We start from the raw sequence: 24,058 nt of genomic DNA on the forward strand, positions 1-24,058 counted from the left end.
CAGAGGCTGTGTGGTAGTCAGAGTGATGACTCTGCTCCACCTACAAGAGTGCACTTAGCCTCAAATGGGCCATATGATGATGACCAGGCTTATTCTTCATTATGTGGGGAGTGTTGTTAAATTGATTTCTATTGATTTTATAAGTGTAGGATTTTTTGGTGTGTGTGTGTGTGTGTGATTCGTGTGTTTGGGGACTGGCTGGGAACATATCTAATTGAACCCTGTGTTATAATGCTCCCTATCTACGATATTTCACTTACCGATGGGTTTTTCAGGAACCTACCCCCACCGTTTATAAAGGCTTACCTGTACTGTCCAGTACTAGTGAGCAGATATTTGATGACAGACATGTCTACAAGCTAAAGCTTCTCAAGAACTGGCCAATAAAAATGTCCAATTTTTAAATTACTTCTCGTTTGTCTCTAGCAAAGTTGCCAGTATTACCATAAATTGAAAGATAATTACATTCTGGTGAAAATTATATGTAAAAACAATTTTAAATTTTTACTTTGAACATAAATAGAGGTTATTGGATGGACACAGAGATACAGTCCAACTTAAGAACTAGAGGGAAAATTGATTGAAAGTATTATGTTACACTTTTCTATGTGCCCAACCAATTATTTGGACTAATTATTGTATTTTTTATACATTGTATAAACCACAGACATACCCAAGGGTGGTGGGTTCACTAATTTTTTATTCAAATTTAAGCCTATCTAACTTTTAAACACAATTCAATTATTTTGCTTAATAAATTCTCCATCTTTTTCAGTTCCTGCATCTATGTTCCCTCCATCTTCTACCTTAGGTATGCCCATGATTTTTTTCCCTCAAAAATTACAAGACAACTCTAAGAAAGCGTAGAAGCCCTCTTTTTACACTTTCAAATTTAGTTGGTAACCTACTGAGATATTCATCATTCCTCAAATTGTACTTGCACAAATGATAAAAGGACTTTAATATAAGAGAATTCACCTGTGTGAAGGATGCACATAGACTGTTGTATCACAAATGGCAACATACTGAAATGAAACATGTACACCCCAACACTGGAGAATTATCAAATTCCATGATCATTATGAACAAAAATTATTTGAGTTGGACAATCTGCTCAAACTGGAATAAAAGTGCCAGTTAATCCGTTGTCCACATGTAACACCCAAACGCATGTTACTATCAGCAAAACTGTGATAATTCACCACCTGTTTGGAGTGATACACACACAAGACAAAAATTAATAGCCTCATGTGTTCTCCATCAGTTTAGCTACAACAAGCCTGTTCCACATCACATTATCCTCTAATAACATATACTGACTTAAAAAGAAAACAACAAATAAAATTATATCTTAGTGGCCTTAAATGTAGGTTTCTATCAATAATTTTCAGTAATACACAAATGACTTATACACAAAGGAGCTATGTTTTGCAAGGTAAGAAACAACCACAATAACATGTACCGGGTAGATGCTTGATAGTTAAACTTACACTAAATGCCTAGAAACATGTTCAGAAAATCCAAAAATGTTTCAGTCCAAATACAATCAGTATCAATTGATAAATGTCTATAACCTGACCAAAACATTATTCATATTTTCACAAAAGTCTTTATATCAGTATTTGTCAATGCTTTCACTTGCTAAATTAGTCAACCCATGTCTACTGGCACTAAAATGCACCTCGACAAAAGGTTAAACAATAAAACTGGTAAGAATGCACAGGACCACTTAAAAATTTCCACTTCTGAGATAAATTAATTTGTTTCAGGTCAACTGATTTCAGAAAAATCAGTGTGAATGTATATCCGATGCTAAATCAAGCATAAGAGTGTCACACTTTCCTGCATCAAGAAAGACTTATGGCTGCACTGTATTAGCTGCACTGTATTAGCTCCCTCACTAACTGGTAAGACTAATATATTATACAACATAATATCTCAAATAAACAGATCTACTTTGAAGCAACACCCACATAACAACAAAGGTCCTAAGTGATATATATATATATATATGTATATATATATATATATATATATATATATATATATATATATATATATATATATATATATATATATATATATATATATATATATATATATATATATATATATATATATATATATATAGTATATAACTAATTTAATTTTTTTTTTTTCATGATAAGAGGGGGTGAACATGAAACAGATCTCACAGGCAATACACTCATGAGAGGTTTTAGGGAGATAAATTTCAACCAAATATTACAGCTTCTTGGAATAAGAGATGGGTTCCTCTCCCTAAACAACAATTTTATTTTGACATTTACAGCTTCAATGTGCAAAGTATGTTTATGTATATACCACTAGTTAGTGAATTAGACTTCTTGGAGCATAATTTGGGCAACTGATTCAATTGTTTATAAAATTCCAAAATGAATCTTGGTTTAAAAAAATGTTTGAGTACTAATGCTACAAGTACCTTAGTTTAAACTATTCTGCTGAGGTTTTAGGTTTTCCCTCTGGTGGAGATCACATGGGCTGAAGTGTAGTAGTTAAACAAAAAAATAAATAAATAAATAAAAAATAAATAAAAAAAATAATAAAAAGAGCACATTCTGATGACACCAAACACTACCTCACCATGTACAGATACCTACAGCAACAAGACATTGTAAAGTTTAAAGTGCATTTAATTTAAGGTCTGTCTTGTTGGGTAACTTTGCATGAAGTAAGAGTGCTTTAGTTCATCTCTAGTTGTGCTGTTTAATACAAATGATGGGCTTCACTCCTAGGACCACACCTTTGTCAATGACAGCAAGTGGAACATAAAAGTGCCACCAAACTGAATGACACCATCTACTGTGTGGGCCTCAGCCACCCTTTGGGCATTTCTTTGCTTGTCACCGGAAGACGACACTTGCCCTCAATTACTGTGAAGATGAACAGAATCCATCAACTAATTCTAACAGTAAGTGTGATAGACCATTCTTCCTAACACAAAGAGGAAACTTACAATAGTTCTTTCAAGTCGTCTGTAAAATCAGTAATAACATGTGACAAGCTTCAGTGAATTTGAGCTTCAGTGTGTTTCAATTTGGTCACTTGAATTTCCAGTCATACAAAAACTGATTCAGGAAACACACAAACTATTCAGCTGATTAAATTCAAATGCCCAGAGTGGCCCGTCTCTAACAACCATCTATCATCCAATATCTATACTTTGCATTTAATTAATGAATGCCCATTAGATAAGAGAATTAATGTACGTAACAGCTTATTGGATAAAGCATTATTAAGTTGCAGCATGGAGTAATTTGCAAGGGTTGGAGGGATTTTTACAATGCACAAAATTATGGAACTGCACAACTAAGCTGAAACTGAAAGCATACTTGTGTGTTCCAGGAATTAAAAAGAGTAAATTTCTATCCAACTACGAATATTGTACACCTTAATGTAATGATGGGTTACCAAGTTGTGAACAGGTGGTACATAATGTTGCCACTTCTATCCACCCTGGCAACGTACTCCAGTACTGACACCTACACCTGGCCAAGACTACGGTACATTCAAGGTAAGGAGGCCACGCACTGGTTCACTTTTACTCCATTTTTGCATTGATGGTGCGGTGTCAGTCGATACTCAAACCTAATTTTTAGAAACGACAAACAGCCTACAATAATTGTACTAGAAGTAAGAATGTCAGGTACTATTTTGACTACCTTTACACCATTCATTTGTTCTGCAAAATGGAGGCCAAGTCAGCCAGCGTGTGCTCTACCATAACACTTCACTAGTTCTATGCAAAGTATAGCAGATGCACACAACGAGAGCAAACTCAGACCAGGATAACTGTGGGGTCAAAATGGTATTTGTAATCTTAGGCAGAGGTACAGTAAAAATGGATTACAGTAAATAGAATGCATAAAAGCTATCTTTAAAGTGCTGCTTTAAAGCATAGCTCATAATAGCCAGCATTTCTTCATATATTTTCTTTACAGTCTATAGTTTTTAACTTTAAACATAGAACTGGACTACCTGAAAGCTTCAGACAAAATATCTGTATTTCATCCTTCTACTGCTTTCATAGTTATCAGTCATGACAAAGCATCTAGTGCTCTGTCTGGGTGAATAAAAAATCCTCTGCCACTACTCCATTCCTGCATGTTGACCACAGGTACCACAGAAATCTTGCTCGATTCTGGTCCAAGTTCCTAATTTTTTTTGTTACAACTCATGAGAAGAGTAACTTTTTATCATTCTTAGAGAATGATTTTTTCATTTTTTTGGTATGCAACACAACTGTTGCATTTTTTTTTTTTTTTGCTTTTACAAGCATATAAATGTAACAGTGAGGGTACACCCAACACTAGGTGTGTCTATCTTGATTTATAAAAAAAATAAATAAATAAATAAAAAAAATCCTTCCTCACTCTTCCTCAGTTCCTTTCTCCACAGTCCATATTTCAAACATACTATTTATTGGTCATGATCTTCAGGTACTCCAGGGCATTGTGAGCAGCAGCAGATTGGGCTTCCTTAACAGTTGTACCAGTACCATAACAAACTGCCACTGGCAGTGTTGATAACTGAACTAGACACTGGTGCTGACCTGTAAAAACAACACAAGATTGATTAATATAAAAGAATTATACAGTTGTCCTGTGTAAGTTCTGCAGCTAAAAATGAAGAAAGTAAAGAAAACTGAGAGCAAATAAAATAAGGGGCAAAAACATTATTCACTGAACCCCAAAGTGTGTTAATTGAAGGAACTGACATATCAATAAATAATGTAGGTACTGTACGTGTCTTAAGGTAATAACTGATCAATGATAAGACAGATTTTTTTTTGAGATATTTTCTTATTGTCAATCATGTTTCTTTGCCAAGGCAAGGATTTTATTAATGATAACCATCTAATATCCTTACAATACTCAGGATTTTTAATCTTAGGCAGAGGTACAGTATAAATGGATTACAGTAAACAGAATGCATAAAAGCTATCTTTAAAGTGCTGCTTTAAAGCATAGCTCATAATAGCCAGCATTTCAATTCAGAAGAAAAATGTAGTGTTTAAACTACATGCTTTTGTGAAGATGATAGCATAGTCTATGTATGCTATGTTAACCAGTCACTGGAGTGTGATATTTACATATTAATGACATAATTTTGAGGGAAAATTATAATAACCATGGATATATTCTCCTAAAAAACTCTCAAAAGTCTAAGATCAATAACATCAAATAGATGAACTAAATTTACAAAGATTTTTCTACAGTATTAAAGAACAAATAAATTGGCAGAAAAATACAAATACCAAATAAGACCTACTTTATATATCCTGTATTATTATAGAAAGATCAATACAAAGTAGGTTTTGATTCATGTAAGTGCTCTGTAATTACGGAGTGAAAATTAACAAGATGTACAGTAATCCTTTGATATGAATGCCCTGATATCTCATACATTTTGACAGATGTCAGGAAATTAATTGTAACTCTTCCTCAAACTATTTCGCTAACAAAATTAATACACCATGGCCAGTGGACCCAAGGCCCTAGAATGAGCAGAGGCAACAACCACGAGAAAATACTGTTGGGAATGAATGAATGAAAAGTTAAGGAACCTGCCTTGTGTGAGAGGCAGTGTTTAAAGCATACTGCACATTTCTTTAGCAGGTGTTTGTATGTGAATGTATTACAGCACCACAGTGTTAATATATATTTAAATACAATACAGTACTGTACTTACAAATTGTATACCATATGGAAACAACCACAATGTGACTTGAAATATGACTAAAAGCTCCAAACTTTAAATTACAGTACTTGATAATGCTCTTTGTGGGCACTCACAGTCATCACTACAGCAGACACCAGTACCAGCCCCCACTAGTACATGAACACCTCCTGTGTGTGGCTTTGTTATGGTTTCATTGTATTTATGTACAATGTGTGAGAGGTGAGGAGTTGCTAGAGGGGATGATGTATCGCAGTGAATAGGGCCACTCACAATACAGAATATCAGTGAAAAGGGGACTGGGAAAAATTGTAACATATTTTCTATGTAGAAACAAAGTGGCTGGATTTACTGTATTAAGATGCTGACTGGGCCCCGTTACATTATATTCAAGAATTAATGCACTTTAACTTAACTTTCTCAACCAATAAAGGGCTATAACTCATTCAAAAATACACTAAAAAATAACAATATCAAACTTAACCTACATCTCTCCTTGTCAAAATTAAGCTGAATATATAATTTACTCAGGACACGGGAAGTGTTAAGTACAGTACTGTAATGTAGTTATTTACTGTAACCAAAGACCAACATATGTAAGGGCTTACTATGAGGCCTTAACTAATTTTTGAAAAGACTGACCTCGGGCAATACTGAGGTAAGCATAGTTTTACGAATTTCAAAAAATGAAAATTTAGCCTGAGATTCATGAAAACATTCCCTTGACATCTAATGGGGAAAAATCCCTAGAGTGTTACATACCTTTTACTAAAAGGAAAAATTTCCCCAAACTATGAATTGTGTAATAATTAAGCTAAATATACATATTTATTTAAATTTAAATATTCTTATAAGTTACTGTACTTTAATTTTTGCTAAAACATATCAAGATTATTAAAACTACAGTAATAAAATCCAACAAATATTTTCCATCTCTTACCGGTAACTGATAATTCTTCAATATCAACAAAAGTGACGACAAAGTTTGCTTCCTGGCCAATATCTTGAAGCATTTGGACAAAGTTGAGTGACAGAGAGCTCAGTGAAATTGTCTGGGAAGCAATAAAATTTTTATTAAGTACAATGAAAGAACAGTTGTGGTAAAATGACATATAAACCAGTATTTCTATGTAAATTATGTATGACCATGTTCAAAAACATGTACTGTACTGTATAAGGAAGATTAATAAATAATCTTCCAAAAACTCAAACGCTTCAATTCTAAGCACCTCATAAAAATAAATAAACAAACACATGAAAAACTGTTTTATAAAAATAGGTCCACATAGAGCACTTGCTTTTCTTTTGCCAATGAACAGCACTCTGTATTCTACCACTGAAGAAATTACTGTAAACTCAATCCTTTGCTATCTATGTTCCTTTTATATATAGTACAATTACCTTAGTAAAAATACTCCACACCCAGTCTTTAATCTTAGGCATACCTCGTCATTCCTCATATTTAAATATATAAAACCTTCAAGGAAACTGGAGTCTACAGAATGGAAGTGTAGCTTTCCATAGCTTTCACATATTCAGTGTATAAAAGGACAATACAGGGATTTTCTTTGAGAGACTAACTACCTGTACCATATATACCCCCTACTTAAGGCTTAGTTACTACTCAATTTCACTGACTCTATTTCTAGAATAAAGGAATTATATCAGGTTATTCAAACAGTCAGGAAAGGTTAAATCAGGGGTTCTCAACCAGGGGGGAATTTCCCCCCTCAGGTTTTCAGGGGGGAAACTGATACTAATATGGAAAAAATAAAGGATTTTCAGTATTATATGCATATTATTTGGAATGCACTTTTTGAGGCAGACAATCTTGGAAAGGAGGGGGGAATGACATTCTGACATATGGTGAAAGGGGTGCATGGGGCAAACAAGGTTGAGAACCACTGGGTTAAATAGACATTACAGGATGCAAATAAGAAAGTGACGAAAAACATTGCATGAGACGTCAATGACCTACAGGAAAAGTGACAAATGGGAGATGTGTGACGACTGTTGTTGGGTAAAGAGAAGAGATAATCACTCACAAATATATAAAATGAGAATATGGACAACACAGGGAACAGAGAGGAACATACTAAAATTCATGGAAATACCGGAAGCTAAAAACACAAACTGACCAGAGCTCCGATTTTGGCGGAACAGTCCTACTTTTCTGATATGCGTCCTGCTTTCTCAAGTTGTCCCGAAAATGTTACACCTTTGGAGCAAATCTTAATAAACATCCTGCTTTATTAGAATTATTGCCAGTACATACAGTCACATTTTGTTTTGTTTTTCTGCTATGTTGCATTCTTGAACAAGTGTTTGGCATTGAATGCAGAGCTCCCTAGGCAGTTCTTTGTTCCAGGAAATCTGGTCACCTTATAAAAGCAGATATGGAAAAAATCAAGAAGAACCATATACAGTACAGGAGTGCTTCGATTTACAAAAATTTGCAAATATGAAAAAGAAAAAAAATTTCCAGTCCTTCAGTATACGAAAGACCCCTCCCCCCCCATTCTTTTACAAAAATTTTTGTACGGTATTTTTTCATAGTATTGGAAGATTTTGAGTTGCTGGCACAGGCATCTGAGAGCATGCTGAACAATGTTTCTGTGCTTATATATTCAGTACTGTATATTGATCTAAAAGTATGGCTAACCAACCACCAAATAAGAAGATATTTAAAACTAATTACGCACAGGTTACTTCAATAACGTTGATATGGAGGAAGAAATTGATGAATCTATGCCTTTGTCACATGCATACCAACATGAACATGGCAATGACCACATCTCAGGCCCCACACAACAGGAAGAGGAATTTGATAATGAAGGTGATACACATGACAATCTTGACTGTGGCACCAATTGCTATGAGTTTTTTTCATAGGGCCAACACAACAGGAGGAATCTGTCAGTGATATCACACCCAATAATCTTGAAAAAAAATAAAAAATTTGTAATTTTACATTTGAGGGGAATTATATTTGTAAGAATGTATCTCCCTTTATATAGTTGTAGTTAAAGGGAAAAATGGCCTATCTAATAATTCAACTTTCTTTGTCAAGGTCATCACTTTTACATTTCACTCCACTAGGCAGTCCTTCAGGGGCCATTTCACACAGAAACACTAAAGTTTTGAGAGTACAACAAGAGATGCTGTGTGGGGTGAATCGTTGTACTGCGGGAAAAGGCTTGCAAGCTCGCCACCATTTGCTTCCCACGAATTGTCAAAATCGCAAATGACAAACCCGCGAATGACAAGGGTCTACTGTACTCTCTGGTTCACTATAGCAACGCAGATGCCACCTCCGCCGATTCCCTAGCAACGCTCCCCCCCGCCCTCCTCCCGCTCCTCTATTGAGCCAGCTAACTCGTGTGCAAAGAAATGTATATTCCCTTTATGTGTTTGCCTTTAGGACAATTATTTCATTTACTTTTTTTTCATAATATGTATGAAGGATGATCTGGGCATGTAACTGAGTAAAAATAAATGAAGAAAATTATGTATATCTACCTGAAAATACGAGATGAAAAACCATAACACCAGTAGCCTGGTGGTTACAGTGAGGAGTCTAACCTGGCCATAATGCTGCCAGTGATGTTAACAGACACAAATGTGAAAAGAAAGTTATCTGCAAATCTTCATATGTATCAGGTATTTGTAAATTTAAAAATAAATGTTGCAGGTATGGCATTAATAGATTGCAATGCTTGTAAGAGTTCAGAAATGATTACTGCTTAGCTACCTATAAAAAGTTGGATGACTACTGTACGGAAGTTAATTGTCTCAGGTTATCATCATCAGTACAGTACTGTAGTTAAAAATTGAACTTTTATATTTACAATAATTATTTTTTATTAATTAAAAATAATAATAATGTGTTTAAGTAAGCAATACTATATTTTTAATTCTGGAGTTGGATTAGGTAGAATTCAGCAACAGGGGGATTCATTGGCTTACGGGAGACCTCAATTTCACATATAGGATGCAGGATGATTTTTTAGCCATTTTTCAGACAAAATAGTGCATCTTATATGCTATAAAATATGGTTCTTATTTTCATTAAAAACATCATCAAAACACTAACATTAAAATTGCTTCATATGTAAAACAAACCTTTAGTTTTCACATCAAAGTGCTCCAGTTTTCTGCAAAACTAAAATCCTGTTACAATGAGATGAGAAAACAATACAAAAGTATTATGTGAGCTTACTGCTGCTGCTCTAATACCAGCACCAGCACAATGAGTCATGCCACCCTCACCTGCAGCTCCAGCAGCTTCTTGCCAGGGGACTGCTTTAGGTTCTTGTGGAAGTGACTCACCTTCCGGGAGTCACTGGTGGTTAGGGACAGCACCTTTGAGTCCTTCAGCCCCGAATACCTTGCTGCCAGCTTCTGGGCAATCTGTCAAGGACCAGGGAAGAGTGGCTTCATAGTTATTTGAGGATTCATTTTTGTTCAACAAAATATCCCTACAGTTACAGTAAACAACAGTAGCACATTGAATCCACCAGACTGTGCATACCTATAAAATTTTTACTAAAACCTTATAATTTAATAAGATGGTTTGGATACTTTCATGCGTATAAATACAGTACTGTATATAAAAATTCACTATTGACATACGTTGCATATTTCAAGATTTTGAAGAGAAATTTACACAAGTCCACATGTAAAATATTCATAAAACAGAGCCTTGGGACATAATGATAAAAATGCAACTCATATCTTAGAAGTGTGAAAGGTTTGCAAAGAAATTACAATACCAAATCTTATTCTGCAACAAGGATTTAGTTTAAACAAACACTACTGCCCCTACTCTTTTTTTTTTTTTTTCATATTACTATACGGTACAGCATTTTCCTTATTCATAAGGTACACTAGTACATTGAAATGACTTTTCCACAAATTGTGTGGTAATGTTACACAAAAACGGTATTGATGCTCAGTCGTGTGAGAGGTGACTGATGTGTTTTGGCATGGTAGAAACTTAACACTTGTGGGGCAAAGTCATCATTGTTCTAACACATCATGATAATATTTGGGTCATTTCAGCATACAGAACTGTTTTACATCCTTTTCACTTATTATGTTTATTAACGGCTTATAATCATTACGTACACCAAAAACTTAACTGAAAATAAGATTTGTAACACTTTAAGATGTTTTGAGAAAATATATTTTTGTAGGAATATTTATGAGCTTTTATAATGGGAGTTTAAGTAGGAAAATGGGATCTGATATATGAACAATCAATTAATGAGAGTTTTCAGGAATGGAATCCCTATGTACATTGGGAATATCCTGTAGTTTGGGTGAGCAAGAGGAGTTGGGTTTAACCTAAGAGCCAACTGCAGAAGTGAGGGGGAAGTGTACTTCCTCCCACTTTACATCAGTTGACTACAAAGCAAATATCTACAACTGTTTTATATATATGTACTGTATGTATGTATATATATATATTTCATGTACAGTAGATGCACAATGGAAATGTGGACAAAATAAATCTTGATAAAACCACACAGGAAAAGGGAAACTACATGTTACGTTGGTTAATTCCCCAGTTAACCAAGTTGGTAACACATACTGTATAATATAATTGGGCTTTTGGTAACGAAACCCAATTGAAGTTTCTTGTTTTATTATAAAAGTATTATGTTTATAATTCCTGAGTGTATATCAACCGTAAGTTCCACTATTTATGAGTGAATGAGAAAGAGGACGGCGTTTATGTAATATAAACGTGAATCAACGTCCGTTCGATAAAAGTTGGTGTGAGTGACTGACGAAGGCAACGCACTAGTGCGCGCTTACATAGATGCTGACATATGGGCTTCTCCCTCTTGGGAAAGTTACCCTTCACGTGATCAGTTCATGTTTTATTCATAGTTAGTGGAAAGTTACAGGTGGTGAATCTGAATATAAAATCAGATGTAAGACCCATTTATATAATACGTTCTGTTGATGAGACGGGCCATTACAACTAGAGCACCTTAGCTTTTGTCTTTATTCAAGACATCTTCAGAGGCAACTGAATTTACAGGGACTGAGAGAGGCTTATATGCAATGGGTGACCTTACATAACATCAGGTCAGGTAAATAACATGGGATCCACTAATCCACACACAACCTCCACCACAAATGAAAGAAGATCTTATAAAAAATGGGCAACATTACAGTCCCTGTAAATTCAGTTGCCTCTGAAGATGTCTTGAATAAAGTTAAAAGCTAGGTGTTCCAGTGTTTCCCTTTTCCTGTGTGATTTGGGATATATACAGCCATACAAGCTGTAGTTCATTACCCATTGTACTATACAGTATTTGGGGTATCATTTGTTTCTGTTTGCTTTATGTTTGGTACAAAACAAAGAAATATGAAAAGATTTCATTCGAAAGCAAATTTCACCTTTGACTTCGACCTTTTATGATAAAATGTTCAAACATCCTCTCTGAAGTGCCAATACCATGAAATCATTTGCATTTTGATATTCCAGTTATTTAACATTATTTTAGAGTATAACAGGTCTGCTTACCAATTGTTAACATATTTAGTATGAATGAATGGACAGCTACACGAACATTTTCTATGAACCAATCAGCTATTTGTAGCTATAAACGAAGGGTATTGCTTACGGGTCAGGTTAGTGTGGACGTGCTATAGCTAAACCTAAACACCATCAGTTTCAAGAGAAGAAAGTTCTACTCTACAACAGGAGCTAAGGACATAAAATTACCTTTAACTGTACAAACATTATATATCTCACTGATAGGAAAGCACACTTCCTAAGAGGAAGAGGTAACTAAACTTCTCTAGGTTTGACCCTAAAATTTCTTCCAGAGTACTCCACTGTTAACCTTGCCATCAAAAATTCTGACAAGGTAATTATCACATTTCTATATTTATTAAATACCCTGGTATCTTTATGTGCAGCATCTAGTTGTACAGTATTCAAAATCAACCATATAGACCAATAAAAAAGTTTACAGATCATGTCAAAAATTACTTCTGACAGTTCAAGAAGACCCTCAAAACTACTTTCAATCCACAAGTATTTTCTAAGTGAAAGTTTGCCTTTCACCAATGAAAAGCCTTTCCACTTTTTGAAGGCAAAATTTCTCCTGAGTACCTGTGACTTACGGGTGCAGAAGCCTTGACACTAGCATGAACCTTGTCCTCACCCAAACAAATGGTATGAATACTCAACTCGTTAGTTTTGTACTCCTGGTTGATAACCACCATATTCATATCACAACTTAGCTCATCTAAAATCACTATCTTCTCAGCTAGCATTATAACCTTCCTTGTTCTCTTCTTACAGTCCTTACATTTTCATCCCATAGTGCAGTAGAATATACAAAATATATTTTCCATACAGCAGTGTGACAGACGGGCAAACAGTGGTACGATAATTTCAAACTTTGACTCGTGGATAATCAATTTTTTTTCTGTTTGGTAAATAAGCAGATACAGTATAGTAAAATCCTGGGCCAAATTACAGAAAGTTCTGTTAATTGTGGATTGACATAGGGCCCAGCCAGGAATGCATGAACATGATGAAGTGGACAGTTACAAGAAAAATATTTTATTTAAGACCTGAAGGTGATTAGTAACAAGGAAGAGTACCTGGAATCCAGGCACAGAGCCAGAAGAGAGGTTTATAAGGTAAAGAAGTGTAAACAGGATGCATTTCAGGATATGCTAGTGCAGATGAGGTACTGTATATAAAATGGCAAATAGTGAGTAGAAACAAAGATGTACTGTAGTTGGCAAGCAGTACGTGAGAAATGACAAAGGTAACGTGGTAGTTGATAAATGCAGAATCAAGGATGCTTGGAGAAAATACAATGATGTTTACTGAATGAGGAATTTGAATGGAATGGGCACCCTAGAAGCAACAGCCAGCACAGGGACCATGCCCAAGGATTGAAAAAGAATAGGTGAAGAAAGCAATAGACAAAATGAAGAATGTAAAGACTGCTGGTAGCTTTGAAATAGTTGCAGAAATGTTGTAAGCATCAGATAAATTTAGTATGAATATGGTGAAAGGTGGCTACACCAAAAATGCAGTGGTGTAAATGGTAAACTGCAGGATGTTGCTGGCTTAAGTACACTGTACAGTAGGATTAAGTTATCATGTGGCCTTAGCAAGGCTGGAAATTCCAACATTGGGGATATATCCCTGGACTGTGTTGATGAATTCTGCTACCTAGGTGACATGATCAGTGTTGGCGGTGGTACTGAAGTAGCTCAGTTGCACGAGTCATAAGTGGCTGGGAGAATTTTAAGAAGCTGTTGCCTATGTGACAATGAAAGAACCTATCTTTGTAAAAGGAAAAATTTATGTAATTGTCAAGAGAATTGGGATGTATGGTGGTAAGATATGGGCAACTGAAGAGGATGACATACACAGACCTGAAGGAGCTCAAATGAGAATGGTGAGGTGGATATATAATGTGACACTGAAAGATAAGAAACCCTGTTTAAAGCTAAGGGGGTAACTGGGTACCGAGAGTATGGCCAGGTTTTGCATAGAGGTAGGCTGAGATGGTTTGGGCATGTGGAGAGAATGGAGGAGACTAACTGGGTTAAGCAATGTATGAGCTTGAAGGAAGGAGAGTTTAGGGGTAGGCTAAGAATAGTCTAGAGAGAGGTTGTGAGATATGATCTCAGAGATAAGAACCTGACAAGAGAGTGCAAGAGATTGTAAAGTATGGAGAGCTGTCATCAGGTTAATCACGGCTAACTCACGTAAGTGTGGAAAAATCAATGTAAAATGATTATAAAGATGATTTAATAATAAAATTTGATTGAGGTACCTCAGGTTTGTAGATAATGGGATTTCGAAGATCATCTCCATCAAAAGTACACACACACAAACACACCCTGACCCACCAAACATATCTGTAGTAAGCAAGTTTAAATATAGAACCATTTAATATCAAACATAAGAACATTAATCTCTCTTGGAATGTTTTGTTTTAATGTAATGTGCAGGCCTCTCGAAACCTAGTAGCTAAATGGTAATTTCAAAACACTTACCTAACCCATCCCTATTCTATAAACATACAGTGCCCTGCTTTGTCTACACCCTGCCCCCCTTGTGAAACTCAGCCTCAGGGGGGGAGGGGGGGAACAAAGATCGGGGGGGGGGGGAATGCTAATGCTATCTACTACACTACTAGCGTACTAATCCAGACTTGGAAAGGTTAGTAACATACGCAAACAGCCTTAAGGAAAACAACTACTCATCTCAAATATGATAACACTCAGAACTATAGTACAACTGGCCTCATGTTTAACTTTATAAAATATAAGCAGACCAGGGAAGTTAACAGCAATTGATTGAACCTGGATTAATTTGTATGCAAGATAAGAGTAGCTGTGTTTTAGGATGAGTGTTCATTGAGCAGAGACAGATTTTGTGTCCTAGGATGGTGCATTTCCTGGTTAATGGGCCTTGGAGCATGCCCCACTGGGAAAAACCTCTATGGTGTGGAAAGGTAGAAAATAAATTCAGGAAAGGGAATAAATTACTTTGAACATTACTTAAACTACTCCCAGTGAACAACAGTTTAGGATAGCCAGCTTTGAAATCCACCAAAAGATCCCAATATGATTCAACATTGTACATAAGAGCCTTTATTCAACCCTAAAGAGCTTCTTATGTACAGACTTGATAACCCTGAGGTAGGGTACCCAGGGCAGCCATCTGATGTGGAAATTTTCTGAAAATCACCACAAAGACAATTTCCTCTTGAGAACTGAAATATCCTCTTAAGAAGCCTTGGGCCAGATCCCTCATCTGAACTATGCAGTGGGAATAATGTGGTCTCAGTCCAGGGTGGCATTGGTCCTTAAACCATTTTGCTAGCTAACCATCCATGTGGGTTGTTAAATAAAATTCACTTGCAATGCAATGTGACATATATTTCCCGAGACTGTGTTGGCTGTAGTGCACCCTATATATACGTGCTCAAAATTACAGGATAACACTTACCGGTAACTGTCCGTAAGTTCATGGCTGGAACTGTACATCTGCACAGTGCGGCTGGTATCTGGGGGTTGCTCTTGACATGGTGTTTTACAGCCAGTGTCAACAAACAAACCCATGGATTGGAGCATCAGTAATTATGTTTGGTAGCAATAATTTCAAGCCTTCTCCCTTTTTGGATACCTTCTAATCCAATGGTTATCCTCCAGGAGCTTGGTCAAAGGGGAAGGATAATTTATATCCAACTTCCTTCAATTTTTAGATCCCAGGCACAAGCCAGGCCTTGGGGCTTAGGGTTTCAACCCATTGATTTGGGAGATATTTCAAATTTGCTTGAATCAAGATATGAAATTATAAATGGTAATCACTTCCATATAATAAATGACTGACCGGCAGCTGTAATATGCATTATATCCCATGTATGCATATTTCTATTCTATATGTCATTAACTTTATACCAAACTGATTTATAGGCAGCAGATACCTAAGGCCTCTAGCTTTCTAATTCCCTGAAAGGGTCCAGCAATTTCCCACAAGCACCTCAAATGTTATCTAAATTTACACAGTCTACCACTGTTCAATGATGATACAAATATGGAGAATTTCTGCACCAATGTCCACCTCAAGATAGATCAGCTTTAAAGATAGATGGGCATATGTTCTGCTTTCATTGAGAAGGAAGCATGTATACTGTAGTAGACAATCAATGTACTGTGCTTGAGGGGCAATTCACTTGCACAATTTAGCTGTGGGCACAGTTGGGGTCAGTCCACAAGGACAAAAAGATTGAGATAAAGAGCTTCTAACAACTATATGCGAGAGCTGTGTATCACCACCAATATCATTCTATCTTGCTTGTTTAGTGGTAAACAGTAATACATTTCAGGCATATACAATTAACTCAATAAATGTCTGTCAGTCAGGGGTGTGAAGTGGTGGTTTTAATGTCTTGGTTGGCTAAATTCATGAGCTGTGTGGCTGGGTCGTGTGTGCCCAATTACCCTGCTTACAAATATTTACGGCACTTGATACACTTGGAATTTTGGTAGATGACGCAGGGGAATGGTAGGTGACATAGGTAATGGAGGGGAACACTACATAAACAGTAAGCAGTGCAGCACTTATGTATACTGTACTAGTACTGTAATTTGGTCACTTATACAAAATAAAGAACAAAAATAATTTTGTTCTATGTATAATTCAAGTCTGAGTATGTAAATAAACATAACTTATATTACTCAGGATATTACAGTATAGTTCACCCAGTAAAACTATTTTCTTTATTGCAGAGCAAGAGTGTAATAATTAAAATACTCTCAAGTGGCTCAAAAATAAAGAAAATATATATAACGATGAAATTCGAAAAATGAAGAGCAAAGGTGTGTGTGTGGTGGTGAATGTATGTGAAAGGAGTGAGGTGTACTGCGTGGCTGACTCACCCGCCTCCCTCCCTTTCATGTTATGTCACGGCACACACATACATGTCTCGATAAGCTGGATAACAGCTTGACTGAACTGTGGCGTCGCTTAGATGATGGTTTGAGCGTGGAAGGAGCTATTTTTTGTACATTAATTATGTGCTATTGTATTTTATGATAGGCTATGTATCAATTTTACTGTTTATCATAGCAATTTTTTTTTAAGCGGTTATAGTGCTACTGGTCTCACACACACAAATAAATGACTTCAGTTACTTTCAGATAGCTGGACTAAATTAGAATTATTACCAAAGGAGACAAAGTTGGAATACCTGGAAGATTCAGATACGTAGTTGGAATTTGGATAAAATGAATTGCACTGTAAATTAAATAAAGTCTACAACATGGCATATACCATAATATTGGAGACGTTCTGTATTCAGTGGCTGGCCTGACATGAATGGGGAGGTTGTTGGGTGTTAATGGGTTAGGACTGCAGGAACCAAATTTTAGCAGGGAGTGCTGAATATTAATACTGGTGCCCTGGATACTCCGTGGTGCAATGTACAGTGATCCCTCGGTTAACGAGCGCCTCGGTTAACGAATTTCCTTCCATAAGATTCTTCACTTCGGTTAACGAGCGATCCCTCGATTAACGAATTCCTTCTGCCCCTCAACATGCTTTCGCTTGCTCGCTAGCTTTCGTATTAGTCCACCAATACAGTAATCGGTTCTAGGGTTTAAATTCCTTACCATTTTAGTAAATATCAAGAAGTTTATACTATTCAATCATTTTAAAAGTTTAATATTAAATTTTGTAGTCATTTTAACAATTATTGAACATAATTGAAGGTAATGAAACTAGTTTTAAGTTCGCTATCCAGCCTATCAACACACCAAGCTTGGCGTCAGTTTGTTTATCGGTTCAGAGGAAGGAACATATTGTTTGAGACTCTTCAACATAAACGCTTTTTTTCTGTGTTTCCAGTCAAATTATTGGTCATTTTGAAATATATTCTACATACAGTAGTACCCCGTTTACATGGTCAATTGAACCCACAGGGTACCGCTGAAAGTGAAAATCGGGTAAAGTGAACAACAGAACATATGGGATTAATTCCAATAGAGACTGGCCTGACCCCCAAACTCCACTTTTTCCGACACAATACCTATGTTGTAGTAAAAATAACATCTTAATTTTATGATGGTATGCACACACAATTAATATTTAAGAGAAATACAGTCCCAGGTTAATGTCCATTCAAATACAGTCAACCCTCGCTTTACGCGGTCCCACATTCCACGTTTCCACGTTGCCCTGCCGAAACCGGAATGCTCACATTCCGCGGTGCGTGTACCCCTTTACGCGGGTGAAGTATAATTTTTTTATTTAGCTCATAAAATTCATACAAATTATCCGGCCAGAATATAATTTACATTGCTGGAATGCTTACAATTTGATGATCATTTTGAATATAAACATCATAGATTTTGCATTAGACATACAAATTTTAGATCTAATGTAAGTACTTTGTTTACTCTGAGTAAATATGTTATCTTTTGTGCAAAATATATGACATTTATATTCAAAATATTCCTGGTCTTACAAGGAATCCAGCAATGTCAATTATATTATCCTAACTTTAGTCTGAGGTATCATTTATTACTAAAAAGGTAAATATTCTGGTTTCTCCCACACATTTATCTGGTAGGGAGGGTTGGTGGGGGAGGGAGGGACCGACCCACCGTCTGGCACGGTTGGAAGAGGGGGTACTTTGATTGACAGATAGTGTCGTGAAGAATATTTTTTTTTTTATTAACTGAAGATATTTGTTTTAGCTCATAAAATTCATACAAATTACCCGGCCAGAATATAATTTACATTGCTGGAATTCTTACAATTTGATGATCATTTTGAATATAAACATCATAGATTTTGCATTAGACATACAAATTTTAGATCTAATGTAAATATTTTGTTTACTCTGAGTAAATATGTTATCTTTTGTGCAAAATATATGACATTTATATTCAAAATATTCCTGGTCTTACAAGGAATCCAGCAATGTCAATTATATTATCCTAACTTTAGTTTGAGGTATTATTTATTACTATACCTTAAAATCAAGTGGTTTTCCCCCCAAAATTTCTCAGAGAGGGAAGAGCCAGCGAGTGTAGTGTGAGAAGAGGGGGAGGGAGTTGAGTCCATTATTTGAATGGACATTAACTTGGCGACTGTATTTCTCTATTTCTCTTAAGTATTAATTGTGTGCATGTACCATCATAAAATTAAGATGTTATTTTTACTAGAACATAGGTATTGTGTCGGAAAAAGTGGAGTTTGGGGGTCAGGCCAGTCTCTATTGGAATTAATCCCATATGTTCTGTTGTTCACTTTACGCGTTTCTCACTTTCCGCGGTACTCTGTGGGTTGAATTAACCGCGTAAAGTGAGGGTTCACTGTAATGGACTCAACTTCCCCCCCCCTTCCCAGCTCACTAGCTTCTACCTCTGAGAAATGTTTGGGTGAAAACACTAGATTTTAACTTATAGTAATAAATAATACCTCAGACTAAAGTTAGGATAATATAATTGACATTTCTGGATTCCTTACAGGTCAGGGAATATTTTGAATGTAAACTTCATATATTTTGCACAAAAGAAAAAAATATTTGCTTTGTATAAACCAAATTATTACATTAGATGTAAAATTTGTATGTCTAATACAAAATCCATGATATTTATATTCAAAATTATCATCATATTGTAAGAATTCCAGCAATGTAAATTATATTCTGGCCGGGTAATTTGTATGAATTTTATGAGCTAAATAATAAAAAAATATATATATACTTCACCGCGTATATGAGTAGATGCACCGCGGAAAGTGAAAGTCTGGTTCTGGCAAGGTACCACGTAAATGAGAAATGGTGGAAAGTGAAACCGAGTAAAGCGGGGTAATACTGTATTGATAATATATAGTGCAGTGTTGATTTAAAGAAAATAATCTTGAATTACACCCAGTGAACTAAAATTTTATGGGTGAAATGGCAGCATGGGGTGACTTCTCTTCCACCCCAATGCCTTCTCTTCTCCCTTCTCCTCCACCCCCATTCTAATTCCCATCATCAACCAGGAGCCTTCTACATGTACACCTCAAAATAAGTGTACTTTACTGCATTTATTTTTCGTTTGTACGTAATTTTCGGTGAGCTGGAACCAATTACCCAAAAACCCATTGAAACAATGGTTTCGGTTAAAGAGCAACCTTCTGGATCGAATTGTGCTCGTTAACCGAGGGACTACTGTATAGTACTATATACCCTCCCTTCCCACTTCCATGTGGAGTGAGCCAGCATGCACCCAACCACAACAATAAACACCAGACTGACCAAGCATGGAGCACAGCACAGCGAGTGTTACCCACATGGCCAAATATGCCAAGATTTTCCCAGATAACTTTATATAACTCATCATTTCCCGAGTTATTTTATAATAAATTCCGAGACCACATAAGTGCCGAATTATATGTAATTCCGAGATATTGAATGCCGAATTATATTATCAAGGGTTTACTGTATATGACAGTTTATGACACCTTCCAGCCATATAGGACAGTTTATGACACCTTCCAGCCATATAGGATAGTTTATGACACCTTCCAGCCATATACAGTGTGACAGTTTGATACCTTCCAGCCATATACGAGTTAATTTTTTACAACTCATTACTTGAGTCAAAGATAAATATAAATATATTTAGGTGAATAAAACCCAAGAGACTGGGTTACACTGTGTTTTACAATTACTGTATGCTCTAATGCAGCTTACCTGACTGTTAGACCATCTGCCTGAATCTGCATTTACTGCATCAGAAGTTGAATTTTGGAATTATATGCCCACCACTATTGAACAGTAGCTATTTACGTTGCAGAGTGCACAAGAACCAATGATGGAGACACAAGCAAGAGCAGAGTCCCAAAATGATAAAAGTACCCTGTCAGTAAGGCAGGTAAATAAGGTAGTAATAATTATAAAAGACAAATATTTCAACTAAACAAAGGTATAGATACGTTTCCATGTTAATGTAACTATTAATACCCTACTACTGTACTATTCCTTCCTAAATAGCAAAAAGTCACCTAATAAAACACTTATTTACTTATTTGCATATTAAGTTTAATAAAAATATTTCAAGTGGTGTTGACTTATGCTCTGAATATGTAATGATAGAACTCATTTTGTCATCTTTGCTGAACAACAGATAATGATATTTTGTGTAATATGAGGAATGAATATGAAACTGTAGTGTCACTGAGTATTAAGCATAGGTCAATAAATGCAAAAATAAAAGTACAATAAACCATAAGACATTCATGCTCTAAGTACAGTTCAGCTTTTATATTATGGCTTAGTTTATGGTGACTTGTTTTAAGGTACACAGAATATACTGTATACTTTTAACTAAACGAGTGAAAATCCAGTAAAATCCTCAACATTCAAATCCCAACTCTATAATTACAGGTTCTTTGTATATCAATCCTCCCCAAACAGAAACCACCCTATCTTTCTTCCTCACCACCTACCTGACCAGTCTTTAACAGAGTAGCCTGTCTTGGGGTGTAAAAGTCACTCTAAATCTACACAAAACTCAAAAAATTCAGAAAGGAAAACAACCATTTTGACTGCAGGATTGATGCCTGGGTGCTGGAAATCCAATAAGGAAGTTGGACAAGGAAAGGTGAGCACACAAGCTGCTGTAGGAACAAAACTTGATTACCCCTTCATCCTTTAAGAGGAAAACCTCTGCTAACCATACCCCTTTCATGGACTAAAGTTATAACAGCAGTACTATTTGCTTAAATTTGCAACTTAAATTTTTTACCTGCAGTCCATATCAGAGGTTAGCACTGGGATGCAGCCTGCAGATCTGTTCGATAACATCACGAGTTGAAACACAATTTCCAATTTTCCTTGAAAACTAATTCACTCATTTAAGACAATTGGTGTGAATCACAGCCATTAGGTGTTCTGAAATTGTTACAATTTGTGTCTGGATCTGACACTAATATAAACGAATACGTACATAAAACATGAATTGTGCATTTACTCCAGTGAAATTAGCATAAAAACAGGTAAATGGTGGATTTCTTATATTTTTTTATAAAAAGATGAAATTTTGTATACATACTCCTGAAGGCTATAGAAATAGAGATCAAAGGAGTTCCCCTCTGTCCAAGTGCAGCACCCCCCCCCCCTCCCCCGGTTGCGAATACTTTTTTGCAGTTTTGTGCTAAACGGTGCATCAGATGATAAAACTGCATATAGACAAATGTTGGAAATAAAATTTTAAACAAGATTGTAAATAGTCGTGTTGCATCTTACTTGAGGATTATGCTCTGAAGTGGACGCGTAAAGCCAAAAATGCTTAGTCAAAATTCCCCATGAAAATCACCCATATAGTACATGGTTATATATATACCTATCAATAGCAGATCTGGTGACTTGGCTGGTTAGGCCCATTTCAGTTTAAATGCGCACCACACACAGTATGTGCCCCAAAATTTTATAAAATAATTACCATAAGGACAAAAACATAAAAGGGAATTAATCAATGTGTAGAAGCCAGCACTGAGTGGGGGAGGGAGAGAGCTACAGCTGACATTTCCTCACTCAATGCACTGCTCTCTCACCGTCTCCTGCTAAATGGCAATGCATAATTTTTTCTTTAATTTATTGGCCTGTTGGAGAATACTGGCCACTTCGCCTTTCAACTATTTCGGCCGTACATTAATTATTATTTTTTTGTTTTTTATTTATTCCTCACATTTACTGGTATATATTTTGTACAAAGAGTAAGTTCTTCCACATGCATACCTCCCACACATCCAGCTCGTGACACAGTTCAGGCAATCACCCAGCACAGCCGATTCACAGACGTGTGGCGGCCACCGTGGTAGGTGTGTATGCCGTGACGTCACGGCAAACATTTAAACCCCAGTAACCCACCGCCTCAACACATTCACTTCCCACACATACACACCCATGCTCTTCATTTTTCTTATTTTATAGTTTCATATTACTGTATATTTTCATTATTTCTGAGCCACATTATTTGTATAGTCTGCTTTTCTGAGAGCTGCACCAGGAGTCAACTGGCTGCCATGCCAGTCAGCTGTGGCCTGCTCTTATACCAAAAGACAGGGATATTATGTTCTTAAAAGAAGCACAGGGAAAACTCTGAGCAAGAGTTCATAGTTCTCAAGACTTGCAATGCTCCAATATTCTAAAGAACTGCAAAGAATCAGCTTTCGTAGCTCATGCACCTAGTGGTTGCGACACAACGTCCTCATATTACAGATTTGGAAAATTCAAAACGATCAATCTCCTCAACAAAGATGACTCTCGGCAAGATATGGTATCGGTTTTCAACAATCCGCAATCGGCAAATGATAAAGATACAGCCAATGGAGAGCGTTTAATGCTCGCTCTGTATAAAGCTCCACACACTGAAACAGATCCCAGTCAATACAGATAAATATCTTTAACAAATCTGCCAAATCACTAAAATAATGTTGTGTTCTTATTAGATCTTTCGCCCACTTCTGCAGCAGCTAGGCAATATTCTTATCACGTCTTTCACCTAGTTCTAACTTGACGAGGAGAAACACCACAGCCCGAGGTGTGGGGCTGGAAAAAATTTGCAACTGTCACTTGTCTACACAACAGAGGCACTAGCCCCCAAAATCTCTTGAAACTTATTTCATCTGGCCCTTAATTAGGGTGTGGGAAACGGTGTGGTTGTGTAAAAGCTGGTTTACGCTGTTCTATAATGTGCACTAATGGCAATGGTCAAAGTAGCTTGAATTCCAGAACTGTAGATGATCCCACTGATCTTGTTGTGACTGATGAAGAGGACTATTTAA

The 24,058-nt window shown here is 36.2% G+C and overlaps 1 long non-coding RNA gene across 2 annotated transcripts; it reads right to left on the reverse strand.

Annotated features, from left to right (window-relative positions):
• Positions 1–491: 491 nt before the first annotated feature.
• Positions 492–22,039, reverse strand: LOC121866461. 2 transcript variants are annotated; one of them, XR_006088981.1, is made up of 4 exons: positions 22,018–22,039; positions 9,988–10,128; positions 6,659–6,770; positions 492–4,591 (listed from the first exon to the last, which is right to left on the reverse strand). It is a non-coding gene; the product is annotated as an uncharacterized LOC121866461 (long non-coding RNA). The 2 variants fall into 2 exon arrangements; XR_006088980.1 differs by lacking the exon at positions 22,018–22,039 and adding an exon at positions 15,722–15,744.
• Positions 22,040–24,058: the final 2,019 nt, after the last annotated feature.

This window comes from Homarus americanus, unplaced genomic scaffold, assembly GCF_018991925.1.
Source record: "Homarus americanus isolate GMGI-L3 unplaced genomic scaffold, GMGI_Hamer_2.0 scaffold16430, whole genome shotgun sequence".
Lineage (NCBI taxonomy): Eukaryota > Metazoa > Arthropoda > Malacostraca > Decapoda > Nephropidae > Homarus > Homarus americanus.